The sequence below is a fragment of the Podarcis cretensis genome (assembly GCF_951804945.1).
Source record: "Podarcis cretensis genome assembly, chromosome: 4".
Classification (NCBI taxonomy): domain Eukaryota; kingdom Metazoa; phylum Chordata; class Lepidosauria; order Squamata; family Lacertidae; genus Podarcis; species Podarcis cretensis.
The window spans coordinates 57,455,899-57,469,011 of record NC_137173.1 but is presented as its reverse complement, the minus strand read 5'-3'; the positions used below and the strand labels follow the sequence as shown (position 1 = coordinate 57,469,011).

At 42.1% G+C, this 13,113-nt stretch overlaps 1 protein-coding gene across 8 annotated transcripts in view; it reads right to left on the bottom strand.

The window, feature by feature from the left end:
- Window positions 1–13,113, bottom strand: part of PDE9A (phosphodiesterase 9A) — a 68,707-nt gene that overhangs the window by 35,124 nt on the left and 20,470 nt on the right. The window contains exon 1 of one of the 8 annotated variants that reach the window (XM_079974646.1): window positions 8,585–8,643. The exons of 4 other annotated variants lie outside the window; for them this stretch is intronic. The gene's annotated coding sequence lies outside the window, so the exon portion shown is untranslated. Of the gene's footprint in view, window positions 1–3,694; window positions 3,895–3,915; window positions 3,963–7,552; window positions 7,804–8,584; window positions 8,644–13,113 lie in introns of those variants that run through there. 3 more of the 8 variants (XM_079974648.1, XM_079974647.1, XM_079974645.1) reach the window with 3 other exon arrangements.

The window sequence follows — 13,113 nt, the reverse complement described above, 5'->3', positions numbered from 1 at the left end:
CCTTTCGATCGGCAAGTCCTAGGCGCTGAGGCTTTAACCCACAGCGCCACCTGCGTCCCAGTTCCCCATTGTATACCTATATTATCTTTACAGATAGGTAGCCGTGTTGGTCTGCCATAGTCAAAACAAAAAATTCCTTCTAGTAGCACCTTAAAGACCAACTAAGTTAGTTCTAGGTATGAGCTTTCGTGTGCATGCACACTTCTTCTGTTTCAGTGTATCTGAAGAAGTGTGCATGCACACGAAAGCTCATACCTAAAACTAACTTAGTTGGTCTTTAAGGTGCTACTGGAAGGAATTTTTTGTTTTTTATATATTATCTTTGACTTCAAGACTGCAGGTAGGATTTCTTCTTTTTAACTCAATCATCAGACAGCACCTAGCTTTTGAGGTCCTTTATAAATAATGATTATTATTTATCATAAATATTATGATTTTAAAATATTACAGTTGCTTGCTTTCTCCTTTCTGGTCTTGCAGTTGTTATGAGAATTATAAGGTCTAAGATATAAAATAAATGTTCATAAATGTACCAGGCAAACACATACATAAATATATAAACCACATGCCTGAAGCAGTACAGGAAAACAGTCCTAAAGCCATTTTGACTCTTTCAGTGACCTCAAATATTACGCTGCAGTTTGGAAGGAAATGGGAAAAGCCTCCCCATTGTCTCTGTGCTCACAAATCCCGCCTTAAGGGCACATTTGTGTATGAATAGGGTAAGCCTGTGACCTGGACTCAGGAATTAAGTATTTATCATCACAAAAGAATTGCTAGGTTGTCCAGGTAAACCAGGCATGTCCAAAGTCCAGTCAGTTTAATCCAGCCCCTGTGGCAGTTTATTTCCTGGGGTAAAATCTTAAAAAAACCTCAACGACTTCTTCAATCCTAAAAAAAGGTTGGCCCTCTGGTCGGCCCTCACAGCCCTTCACTTCATCAAATCTGGCCCTCTTTGAAAAAAGTTTGGACACTACTGAGGTAAACCCATTAACTGGTTTCCTGCCAGACAGGATTCTGCTGTAGACCGCCTCTTCTGTGATGTATGTCTGATGTATTGGGGGGTAGTCTTAAGCTACTTGAGCTACAGGGTGGTAATTTCAAAAGTCTATATAAGGGCTTGCACACCATGGTTCTGGGTTCCTCCTCCCTCCTGCGTGGGGGGGGGGGGGAGCAAGCACCCTGTTGCAACAGTTTAATAAAGATCAGGCTTACTAGCTGCTTTGCTTCTCTATATTCTCTGGTTGGCCTCTGTTGTTTTCTCCCACCAATAGAGAACCTACATAAGGACTCTATACGGGCTCTTGGGTACCCCATAAGGGAAAAGGAGCAGGTTTTTCTTATAACACAGTGCAGTCTTGCTCTGTAATGTGCCCTATAGGACGGAGCAAGGGACAGCCTTGATTTGCCCTTTGCTCCAAATGGGAAGGGTGGTGGTCTGGAAACAGGAGGGCTAGATGCTGCCCTATTGTCATGGTCAGACCACTTCCTGGTAAAGTTTGGTCTTGCATCCTGCAGGAGAAAGGGACCGCTTGGGGTGGTCCGCTCTTGGAGGTTGATAAATTCTAATGGATTTCTGATGGCTCTGGGGGACATTACAGTGGCTTGACCAAGTGATCCTCTCGGTGCTTCTATTTCACTGTGGAACAGTGAGATTCCTAGGGCCACTGACATACAGTGGTGCCCCGCAAGACGAATGCCTCGTAAGACTGAAAACTCGCTAGACGAAAGAGTTTTCTGTTTTGGAGGTGCTTCGCAAAACAAATTTCCTATGGGCTTGCTTCGCAAGACGAAAATGTCTTGTGAGTTCCTGCAGTCCCCCCCCTTTTCCCCATCTTTTTCTAAGCTGCTAAGCCGCTTATCCGATAAGCCGCTAAAAGCCGCTAAACCGCTAATAGCGCTAATCCGCTAAGCCGTCAATGGGCTTGCTTCACAAGACGAAAAAACCGCTAGACGAAGAGACTCGCGGAACGGATTAATTTCGTCTTGCAAGGCACCACTGTACTTCTCTGAAGTCTCTCAGCCTCACTAACCTCACAGAGTGTTTGTTGTGGGAGAGGAGGGGACGGATTCTTTTCGTCTTGTGAGGCACCACTGTAATTGACCATGGAGATTGCAATTCTCCTTGGTATTTTGAGGAGCGGTTGAAGGAGTGGGATGGATGAAGGTTGAAACCTTGCTATGAAGCTGATCCAACACATAATAGGATACATAATTGTGCCCACTGTGCAGCAGTGAGGTCAGCAACGAAGTCATACATCCATCACATCCCTGAGGAGTCAGCCAGCAGAGTCGTTCCTTTTGGTCTAGTTACCCTTGTGGATTAGCTACCCTGCACTTGGGTCAGATTCCTGGAGCACATCATGGCTGGCCACGAGGGGTTTGCCAGACACTTTGAGGAAATGTATATGGAGGATACATTCTGATACAACATTTTCATGTGCATGTATCTATTAGAATCAATCCCCCCCCCCATTAGTTGCTATTTCAGAGACGCAGGCTTTCCTAAGCTAGGAACAGGGTTGCATTTGTACAATAATTTCTGACTGCATGGAAGGCAATGTAAGTTGGTCTTGGAAGAGATGTACCACCAGAAAGCGCTTCAAAATCATGCACAGACCACAGATATTTTTAAAGAAGAAATGCTTATGCTGAATCAGAGCAAGATTGTATCTCTAACAGTAGCCAACTCTGGAAAGCTTCATGCCTCCAGGATATGGTAATCAGAGGTATATAATATATCTTTCTAATATAAACCAAAGACAATAGATCAGCAGTTTCCAAATTGCGTTGCATGGAGCACTTGGTGCTCTGCAAAGCATCTCCAAGTGCTCTATGAAGAAATTGGAAAGAAAATTAAATAAATATGTGCCTTTGGCATAAGGACGACGATAGTGCTCTATGACGAATTTCTCTTCCAAAAATTGCTCTACGACTCAAAAAGTTTGGGAACTGCTGCTATAGCTTATTGCAGCTGCTTATTTTAGAAAATGTGATGTGTAATACAAAGTTACTTATTTTAATTTGCTTTTAAATATTAAAAGTCAGATTGCAGTGTTCTATGTAAGAGCAAAATTAACAGCTCAAGTAAAACTCAACCATATTTTGAATGCTACTAAGCCCAGATCATAATGCAAGGATAAAATTAAAGTAGCAATTTCCTGCATTTGTTCTCTCTAGTCTTAATGGGGGGGGGGGAAATACTAAGAAGATATTCATGAGATTAATACAGAGTTGAATGATCATATATCTGATGAATTATTGCATTCTAATATTTAAAAAAATATTCCAGTTGGCTACAGCTCTCATTAAGGCATGCCTTTTCTCATTGTCCTGATGTACATAATAAGATATATCACTCTTTCCCCCACCCCTACTTTTTGCAAATATTTTATTTTAGCTACTACGAACCTCAGAATTGGAATAATCCAGCAAAGCTTCAAAAGCACTAAATCAAAGTAGATCCAAATACAACTAAAATACAAGACCCTCATTGTTCCACTTTGTTTCATTTTTGTTAAGCAATTCTAAAATGCAGCAAGCAGAACAGTAAACAGAAATACTGGTTCTAGATAAGTAAATAGCTTTCACTTTTTTTTAAAAAAAGCAGCTTAAACTTCTGCTGGAAATCAAATGGCTGAACTCAAATAAATAATGTGTTCAACAAAACCACGAAACTTTTCTTTCTGCTTACCGTTCACAAACAGCGGAATGTTATACACAGGCCAAAGAAGAACAAACTCTGAACCCGGTATATCCTGGTTTCATTGCCTCTCAGAACTTTTGCAGCGGCTGAAGCTTACAAGAAAGTGACAAGGTCCTATAAAAAGAATCCACTTTAAAAAAAAGAAAAGAAAGGGGAAAAACCCACCCCTAGAAGCACTACATTCCCTCCCTCTTGCTGTCAAAACTCACTTAAAGTGCTAGGACATTCTAATCCAGGGAACAGTCAACTGCAGCCTGATGTTTATAGATGTAATAAAAGAACGAAGACGTATGCTTTTATAACCCCACAACACAGTAAAGATATATGACTAGCAGTTCCTCTTGTCTTAAAGAGACAAAGGTCCATTTCCCTTGCATCAACAGTAACTGTTTACTCAATTTCTAGACCTCATATCACTGTCTGTGAAATGGGAACAATCTTCCAATGATTGCAGCTACTTATTTAAAAATATCCTTTTTTTATTTGCAGAGTGCTCTACAATTTTTATTGGAATTACTCTCAAGCTTCTCTGGGAATTATAGGGGTTGCCAACTTTTATTTTCCTGGCAGGGTCCCTCTTGTGTACAGTGGTACCTCGGGTTACATACACTTCAGGTTACATATGCTTCAGGTTACAGACTCTGCTAACCCAGAAATATTGCCTCGGGTTAAGAACTTTGCTTCAGGATGAGAACAGAAATTGTGCTTCGGCGGCGCAGCGGCAGCGGGAGGCCCCATTAGCTAAAGTGGTGCTTCAGGTTAAGAACAGTTTCAGGTTAAGAATGGACCTCCGGAACAAATTAAGTTCTTAACCCGAGGTACCACTGTATTTCCCAAGGAAGGGAGTGAGGTCGTGATCTCGCTCATTAAGGTTGCCAACTTACAGCTATGTAAGAAGTGGAAATTCGGCAGGTGCAGCCTGAGGTAAGCTTTGCCACCTGAATTTCTACTTCTTTTCCTACACCTGTTAAAAGGCACAGGAACCCTGCCATAAAAAGAGTTGGCAACCTTAATGAGCTAGATCACTATGTATCCCCCCCCCCCAGTGCCCACATATAAATATAGCTGGGAAGTGCACCCTGATTTTTCCAAAGAAGCATGACCAAATATAATTCTTTGTGTCTTTGTCGACATTAGGTCTCTTCAAGGTGGCTTTCAGATACGATACAATAAATCACAAATGCCATTGAAATAACATAACTAAAACTTATCACAAAAAGAGAAAGATCAGGAACAGTAAGTTGCTTAACACACCCTCTAAAACACTCTTCAGCCTGCATAAAAATTGCTATCAAGTCCAAGCCAATAGAATAAAACTGTAAAACTTAAAAAAGAATCATGTATAAGCAAGAAGCATGATTAATAAAACTGCTCAAAGACAGCCCCAAAGAAATGGATCTCCAAGGGATGGAGCCAAGCACACATCACAATGGATGGGGACACTACTGAAAATAGGAGCCACCACTTAAAAGGCCCTGTCTCTAGCACAGGCATAGGCAAACTCAGCCCTCCAGATGTTTTTGGCCTACAACTCCCATGATCCCTAGCTAGCAGAACCAGTGGTCAGGGATGATGGGAATTGTAGTCCCAAAACATCTGGAGGGCCGAGTTTGCCTATGCCTGCTCTAGCACTCCCCAATCTGACTTGTCTCAGTGAATAGTTAAAGTGCAGGCCTCTGATGCTTGCCTTAGGGCACAGACAGGTTCCTTCGCAGCAGCAAAGGAGCTCCATAAAATAAAACGAAAGGGCAGTTATTATGTGAAGTAACACACGTGGTTGACTAAATCCCTCACCCTGACCATTAAGAACATAATATAGACTGCTGTTTGGGTTTTTTTTTAGTGAAATTCAATCACATACTGACAAATTCAGGTTGTGCAACTACAAGTGACTGGGAGGAGTTATATGACAAACTCACTTACTTTTGAAATTTAATTTATATCCCACCTTCCCTGCAAGGAGCTCAAGGTGCTCAGACATAGTACATGCAGAAGATTGGATTATTTTGTGATGAGGAAAGGGATGGAGAAATGCACTGGAAAGTGCCGGGTAACACATGCTTTGACACAACGTCATCTAACCTCTCTGGCAAAGGGTTCCAAATGGATGCTCCTTAAACAGCCAACGTGGTCTAACCTTCCTGCAAACAAATCAGGATGAATGTGCAATCAGCATGTCATCTGGAAGTGCCATCGGTCCAAGTTCTAAAATTACCATAGTATGTATCATTGCTGAGGCAAGCAAACTGTCCATAGACAGGAAACAATGTGTGGGAGATTTGCTCCTGCTTCCTACTTGGCAGGCAATTCAAATGGAGAGCACTTCTCAGAGGAGTCTGAAAGAAGGCCTAACTACATATTACATAATGACATGATAAGCAATCATATTCTGGTTTTCTTCTTTTTAAAAACAAATTATCAGAGGGCTCTCTCTCTCTCTCTCTCTCTCTGTGTGTGTGTGTGTGTGTGTAATAGTCATCAGAGCACAGCATGCAGGTGAGGTGAGGTTTCAATCTTCCCTTTCTACCTGCAGTCTTGAAAAATATCCCTCCCTTGACAATTAGCATTCTGAACAAACCCTGAGTGGTGCAACCACGGAAAAGGCCCTGTCTTGCACTCCAGCCACTCATCCCTCAGATGATGATGATGATGATGATGATAATAATAATTTATTTATACCCTGCCCATTGGGTGACTCCCAACAGAATATTAAAAGCATAATAAAACATCAAACATTAAAAACCTCCCTAAACAGGGCTGCCTTTGGATGTCTTCTAAAAGTCAGATAGCTGTTTATTTCCTTGACATATGATGGGAGGGCATTCCACAGGGAAGACGCCACTACCGAGATGGCCCTCTGCCTGGTTCCCTGTAACCTCACTTCTTGCAGGGAGGGAACCGCCAGAAGGCCTTGGGAGATGTTGGCAGAGCACGCAGAGAGCACCCCCTGTTGAGCTTAATGAATGGTCATGCTTAGTTGAGAGATGGTGCCCAAGGCTTTAAAGATCATAACCAGGACTTTGAATTGAACCTGGAAATAGGCAGGAGGTCCATTAAGCTGCTGCAAGAAGGGTAGTCCAAGACTTCTGCCTGCCATGTTCTGAAGCTGCTGAGGTTTCTGGGCACTTCTCCAATATGACAGCACTACATGCATTGCATTGCAGTAATGCGGTTTGCATGAAACTAAGGCGCACTTGCTCAAGACTGTGGCAGAAATTGTTATGGGAAAATTCCTCTTCTTTGCAACAGTCTGTGAGAGTTCATACTGCAACAATCCACTGGCAGCCGGCAGTAATTTTCCAGCATATAGTCCCGAGTAGTTGGTATCATCACCATCTGTAGCCCAGTAAGGCGGAAGATGGATGTTTTTATAACCCCAGAGTTCAGTAAATATTTATGACCAGCAAAGATAGTGTTCAAAGCTCTGCTCTGGAGGACAAGGAGTGATGCTGTTAGGACTTCTTGTGCATGTATGTCATGCAGTAAAGAAATATTTTGTTACAGAAAGGAGCCCCAGGTCAGGACTGTGATCTATCAGACCACTGCTGTAACTTACAGTGAAGTGCGGGTAAGAATTAGAGATCATCATCATCATCATCCGTCCTCAAAAGAAGGATAAGAAGGCCTTCTGTGCCAACTTTTAAATACCTGCTGGAAAGTTTTCTGTTGTGCCAGACCTGTGCAGGCAGTTTAGTCTTGAGTTCATCCCCCCAAAATGATTTTTCACTTTTAAATTGGTTTTCCAACTTTTTACACTTTGTAAACCACTTGGATACATCTTATGACTTAGCAGATAAATAATGTTTTTATAAACAAACAAACAAAGTAAAATTTTAGATGACTTACAGTTAAAATGTTCCTATTTCAGCTCACTTTGATGGTGCACCTAAAATGTATTTCACCGCTTTTATGGACCACAGTTGTACAGTTTGTTTTCTCCAAAAGATCTTAGATGTACGCAAGGAATATTTTCAAAAGCTTCTTCTTTTCTTTTTCTTTTTGCAAATGCAACCCCACCCCCACCACTATGCAATATTCTTGAGTGAAATTTGGGTGATTTGCAGGACTGCCTGCTAATAGGTTACAGCTGCAAAGGAAAACCCAGAATTTCCAGTGTGGGTGTCTTTTGCACAGTCACTCTCTATTGTGCATGTTGTACTCTCAGCAAGGTCTCTCTAGTCTGACGTCAATGGGAGCTCTTCCCAGAATGAGTGCATAACGTTCAGCAGGGGCCCATGCTGTGGATGCAACACCTGCAGTGTGGGAACAAAGCATATTCTCTGACCTCCCTCTCTCAAAGGCCAACTTACGTTAGCCTTCAGATTCAGCCAGCAAACAGATGTATGCTAATTCTGCAAACAGAAACACTGCTGATAATAAAGATGCGCTCCAGAAAATTCAACAGACAGTGCAGAATGGTGTGGGTCAGATTCTATCCCGTTTCAATAGTGCAAGGACTCTTGCTAGCACAACAGAGTTCTCCCTCTCCCCATCTCCACCAAATTTGCTCAGGGTCTTTGTCAGGATAACGTCAGAGCAGTGCATGGGGGGGGGGGAGGAGAAGGGAGGGGAGATTGTTCTGCAGGGCAAGCAGAGGTGCTTGAACTGACTGAACAATCTGCTTAATGCTACAATGAATATGAATTAGGGATGAAAGTTCAGGGGTAGAGCACATGCTTTGTATGCAGAAGGTCTTGGGTTTAATCCCCAGATTCTCCGGTTAAAAGGATCAGCTAGCTTGTGATGGGACAGACTGTTGAAAACAGGCAAGAATGGACAAACAACCTGGTCTGTCATAAGGCAGCTTCCTATTTTCCTGTATAGTATAGTTCTATGCAGGTTTTCATTTTACATGCATTGTAATGAAGCGGCACATACCTCAAATGCTCTTGAAGGTCTTTCACAGCTACCTTTGCAAAGAACCACTTGGAATAGTAGCTGCAGCTGGTCTGATTAAGGGACTGTGCAGAACTGCACTGTTCAAGAATACAAGAGAAACAAGTATGACTCATGGGCAAACCTGTCTCCCTGCTTCTTATGTTACCCACCCTGTGCAGATGGTGTGGAATCAATGGCTTGCACTCAAGGTAAGCAGTTGTAAAGGAGGACAGTTCTTTCCACCTTTAAAGAGTCCTGTGGGAGATGGGATTTTTGACAGAAGTGAAAAAACTAGTCCCTGTTGAAAAGGCTTCTTCTATAGAACACAAATTTGTCTTGACTTAATTCGGAATTGGATTTTCATTTACTAACTGTCTTGCAGAATATGGAGAAAAGCTCATTTGTTTCCTGAGAAACTCTCCCAGTGTATGATGATGGCACATGCATGCATGCACATTTAATTATTTAAAATAATTAATTTCTAGACCGCTTACAAATTCTGAAGCAGTTTACAATAGTCTAGAACAGGATTCTAGACTAGATGGGCCATTGGCCTCACCCAGCAAGCTCTTCTTTTCATGCAAGTCTAAAACAGGGGTGGCCAACTCCCAAGAGACCTACAGAATTAAAAACTGACAGTGATCTACCCCCGTTTTTGGGGGGTTCAGGTCAAAGTTGTTAAGCTTTTTTTAGGGAGGAGCCCTGTTTTTTAAGAGTTTTGGGGGGAATTGCTGCGGAAACAAACAGCCTCACTGAGTAAACTCTGTCTTCTGTTCTGCAGATCGTGCAGCAATGGAGGATGGGGCAAGGGGGCAACGCTAAGGAAAGGGACCCAGTGATCGACTGTGATCTACCAAAACCTCCCAGGGATCTATCAGTAGATCATAATCAACATGTTCTAAAACATACATTAAAACAAAATATAGCCACAAATATCCACAATATCAAATTACTGAGAATTAATGATCTATAAACTAAGCAAGCATCCAAAACACACTACAGCTGATGCCTCCCAATTAACCAGGTGGGTAGAGCATTCCAAAAGTAGGTGCCACCACAGAGAAGGCCCATTTCCACTTTGCCACTAGATGACACTCTGCAGGTCACAGCATGACCAAAACACCCTTTCTGAAGAGAGCCACTTGTTAATATAAACACCCACACTTTACACAAAACACACATGAAGATTTTTGATCCAGATTTCAATTTCAATTTTGCAGGAAACAACTGGGAAATTGGCTCATATGGAGATGTTAATCACCAAATGGCCTCTTAGTTTGGCGACACAGTTTGGCCACACAGCTGTCTATGAGAGTTTCACCAAAGGTTAAAGAGTTAACACTAACGAATATATATATGTGCACAACTGCCTTTGTATTTTGCATAGATTCACGGTCATCATCAAGATTAAGGGGCAAAAGCAAGGACGTTTGTGCATATATCTGCAAAGCTGCCTGGTCAGGTAATAACTACTCGGGCAAATTATGCTTGACCTGTGACAAAGCATGACCAGCTGGACAAATTCATATTACAGATGCAGTGATTGTGAATGAACTTTGGCATGATCACCTGACAGATACAACTGGGCAGTAGACCAAGCACACAAAACAACACTCCATACCATTAATGCCCTACCCTTGACTTCTGGTTTTCCTTTTTACCACTCCCTGGGAATAATTCACATGGCTGGGTTGAGATTCAAAAAGCCTTACTCAAAAGAGCAATCAGGAACCAGGCCAATGGAAGTGTTGTATACAGTCCTCCCACCCCCACCTCCAGTACTGTTGTGATAAATCTTAAGCCTTGTGAGTCAATACAAGAGAGAGAGATGTGTTCTGTATGGAGATGGAATTGCCAGCAAAACATTCTTGCTTAATCCAAATGTGTCATGTCTTGACATAATTAGACACTTTAATCTTGGTGTCAGATCGCAAAACTGGCACAAGAGCAATAGGGCATATCTTTAATTTTTAAACAAACTCTGTGGGGTTCCCTTGAAGCTCCGTAAACACCATAAATTGGCTCATCTATCAAGAGCCATGTTCCCAGTGTCTTACACAAGCCTCCTAACAGAACAGCTGTATAAATCTCTACCGATCCAACATTCCTATTCCTATTGAGGTCCCTGGAGATAAACTGTCGTCGTCTTTGTTTTCTGTCAATTATTTGATAACTTTGCATGCTCAACGGAAGGGCACAGACATGACAGCTGATAGCTGTAGACAAGGATGCTTCCAGGTAAAATGAAGAGACTATGACATGTGCTGGCAATGTGATAGGAAGCTAATGCTCCACAGAGAAGCAGTGATGAATACTTCAGTCTCTGCCATCTCTTACCTCATATCCCATTAGGGAACAAAAAAGGTACAGCCATTTATTCTTGTTTCAGTTCAAGGTTTTTTTTTGTTAGGTGCTGTTTCCTAAGCAGCAGCAACAGCAACAGCAGCAGCAGCAGCAGCAGCAGTAGCGTGTCCTGTTTTGCCTCTTGAGGAGAAATGGGAAGTGCTACTGGTGGAGAAATCGACACTGATTTCCAGTGTGATCACACCAATTTCCAGTGAAATCTCACTGAAATTTCGTGAGATCATCGTACCCCACAATATCCCATGAGATTTTGGCAAGAACTTGCTGGAAATCAGCACCAATGCTGCACTGCTTCTCTGCTAGTGGATGCAACAGGGTGGGTAGGGCACTCAAGGGTATCAAGGCAATTGTTGGGCACCCGCTGAAGGCCACAGTCCTGCACGGGGCACACCCCCAAAGCCCCCTGCCCCTATTTACTCTTGTTGTTGCTGCCTGTTCATCACCTGCTCACTTTCTGAAGAGGCACTCAGTAACATGGGTGAGAAGGTGGAGTGGTGCTCCTCACTTGAAAAAGGTTTTAAGCAGACACTAAAAAGGAAATGCTTCAATGGTCATGCTGCTGTGGCTGCTGCTCTTCCCACTCAACCCCTTGCTTCACCATGACTAAATGTGGTCTCCCATCCAGAAATGGGAAAGAATGAATGAAAATATATCTGATATGAAAATATATCTGTGTATCTGAAGAAGTGTGCATGCACACGAAAGCTCATACCAAGAACTAACTTAGTTGGTCTTTAAGGTGCTACTGGAAGGAATTTTTTTATTTTGTTTTGAAAATATAAAGGAATCAATAATTGAAAGCACTAAGAAGAAATAAACAAAAGAGGCTCAATAAATGGCAAGGCACTACTATGGAGAATAGCACTGCTGCTGTTTGGAACTATTATTATTGTTTTAAAAAACCATTCCACAAGTACTTCTGCATTGGAATTGCCTCCATTTTAATTGAACATTTTCAGTCTTCTCCCCTTACATGTGTAGTTCTGTGGAAAGGCCTGGTGCAATTTAACTGCTTCTGAAATGATAACTCTGCTTATGAAACACTACCTCTTTGGCCTTCTCCTTTGCCATCTGTTTTCTTTCTTAGCTTGCTCCATGCCTGCCAGCTTTTGTGATTTTGTTAGGAGCCTTCAGCATGCAGGTTTCTTTCCCTTTCTCAGCTGAAATCCCCAGAGTCTCATATTTTCTCTTGAAGTGTGCCTTTTCAGCCCTTAAGTTTGAAAACACAAGTGGTAGCAGTCTATACCTCTGAACACCCAAAAGCAAATATAATGACCTTTGTTCACAGAAAGTTAGTTCTGGTGCTCCCACTGAAGTTGGTGGGACTTCACTGATTTTTTTCTCTGGATTGGGGACAAGGTACTTTTTCTTACCAAACCCCCCTCAAATGTTTTAATAATCATCATCACTATCATCAGATAATTGCTTTACCCACCCTTCAGTATGAAGGGCTGATCCATGCTTTACATTTCGAACTCATGTATGACCAACATCCAAGTTCAAGTGGCAAAAATAGCAACAACACCCTACAATGTGGTACTATGAATTGTGAATGGCACATGAGTATTTAAATGACCGTTTACTAATGCACTCAACACTAATGGTTTTGGCCATGAGCAAAGGATTGGGCGAAAATTCTGTGCTTCTTGCATGGAAAATGCAGCCATTTAAATATGTGTGTGCCGTTCACAAATGATGCAACTGGATGTGGTTTCTTTTGCCATTTGAACTTGGGCATTTTTGTACTTGAGTTCAAAACAGAAATGCTCCAGCAAGCCTCATCACTTCCAGATCACCTGTCTACTGACTATTTCCCCAGTTTTGTTTGCGCAAAGTTTTCAGGAAGGGTATGCAAAGTTGGCTACTTTTTGAGCACTTGTTCTGATTTTTTTCACATTACATTGAGCAATTGTTATCTCACACTTTCCACTGTTTTCCACTCACTTTCCTGATTGGGAAAAGCCTGAATTTTGGAGGAAGTTGGTTCATTGTGCAAGACAACCAAATCCACTTCAGCTGTGCAATCTGAATTCCTGGTTTGTGATTGAATACTATCTACAGAATAGCAACAGCCTGGACATGCCCTTAGTTGCAAACATTAACTTCAACAAAACTTAGGTGCCATTTACGAGTTGCAATAGTGCTGTGGGTACTGCTTTATCACA